Source organism: Otolemur garnettii, unplaced genomic scaffold (assembly GCF_000181295.1).
Source record: "Otolemur garnettii isolate 467f Iridium unplaced genomic scaffold, OtoGar3 scaffold00076, whole genome shotgun sequence".
Lineage (NCBI taxonomy): Eukaryota > Metazoa > Chordata > Mammalia > Primates > Galagidae > Otolemur > Otolemur garnettii.
In genome coordinates this window covers 7515212-7516975 of record NW_003852471.1, presented here as the reverse complement: position 1 = coordinate 7516975, position 1764 = coordinate 7515212, and positions in this window count along the sequence as shown.

Genomic DNA, 1764 nt, shown 5'->3' with positions numbered 1-1764 from the left:
GGCTCATCGGCTTTGAAATTATAAAATTTATCAAATTAAAAAAGAAAATTCACCCACATTAAAATTGTTCTCCTATTAAACAAAGCTTTAAAAATGTTTATTTTGTCACTATTTCAAACCTGTAGTGCTTGCACGTACCTGAGACATGACCAACTATTATCAACATCTACCTCTGTAAGTGATAGGACATCACTTATAGATATAATGGGATAAAATGGGAATAAATCAAATTACATATGCTTTCTAACTTTACTTGTCTATTTAATTATAAATGAATCAAATGTATATTAATGAAATACAGGAAAAGAAGGAACAAATGAAGAGTGAATGATCTATGTATGCATAAGGAAACAGGTTGCTCTCAAGTCAAATCAGAAATTGAATAAAATTGAACTCAGCATTTAGTGGCTTACTACATATTAGGAACCATACAAAGTTTTGATATAAGCTGAATAAGACATTGTTCTTTGGAAACTCACAGTCTATGTTTTGAATGAACAAAGAGTCGCAACGCAATGTGATAAACACACTAATATTGTAACTCTGTGTTAGGGGCTATTTTCATGACTAAGAGTCCCTGGGAACTTTCTCCTGGAATGGCCACATGCAATGTGAAAGTGATTCTGGGTATGAAACTTTATACTTAGGGAGTAAAATGTCTACTGGCTTCTTCATCTAAGGTAAGAGGAGCAATATCAAATGATAACAGCATTTAAAATCTTCTTGTTGAGTATTTTTATTGGCACTAGACATTGAGATCAATGCAATTTCCTCTTCTCTATTCATAATAACCCCATATTATGAATCTTATTTTTAAAAATGAAGAAATAATTGAGGTACAGAAAGGATAGGCAACTTGGCTAACATCACAGGCAGCACCTCATTGTTCTTTTAATTTCCTTTCACATGTTAGGTTGTTAAATACACTTTTCACATTCATTTTCTTTATACCACTTCTTGAACTATTATTTTCAACATGATTATCACCTATACATTCCATTTAAAGTCATTTACTAAGATTACTAATATCCTTTTCAAGGCAAAATTGGAAGATCATTTGCTTGCTTTACTTCATGTTTTTAACCTCTATACACTTTTGACACATTTTTTTTTTTTCAAAAGGTACTACTTACTCTCAATAACTACTGTGACCTTTACTTCCAGAAAGTAGAGTAGACCTGGCACATTACTGTATTAATCAGGGTTCTCTGGAGAGACAGAACCAGTAGCAGATAAATGATAGATACCACATTTCCCTGAAAATAAGACACTGTCTTATATTTACTTTGTCTCAAGAAGATACACTAGGGCTTATTTTCAGGGGATGTGCTGATATTTCTATACCGAAATGCATGGTGTGGCTACAGACACTACATAGCCATGCCCATCACTAGCTCTTATTATTGGGGTAGGGCTTATATTTAATAAATGCATAGAAATCCTGCTAGGGCTTATTTTGGGGGTAGGTTTTATTTTGGGGGAAACACGGTAGATGGATGGATGGATGGATGGATAGATAGATAGATAGATAGATAGATAGACAGATAGATAGAGGAAATTGGCTTAAGAGATTATAGTCTGAAAAGTTCCACAGTAAACCTTCTGCAAGTTAGAAAATCAGAGAAGCCAATAGCATGGTCCAGTGCAATTCTGAAATCAAATGATGTGATTATTCTCAGTCCAAAGATATTAATGAATGCCTAACAAGTCCCAGAGTCCAAGGGCTAGAGAACCTAGAGTTCTGATGTCCAAATGCAGAAGAAG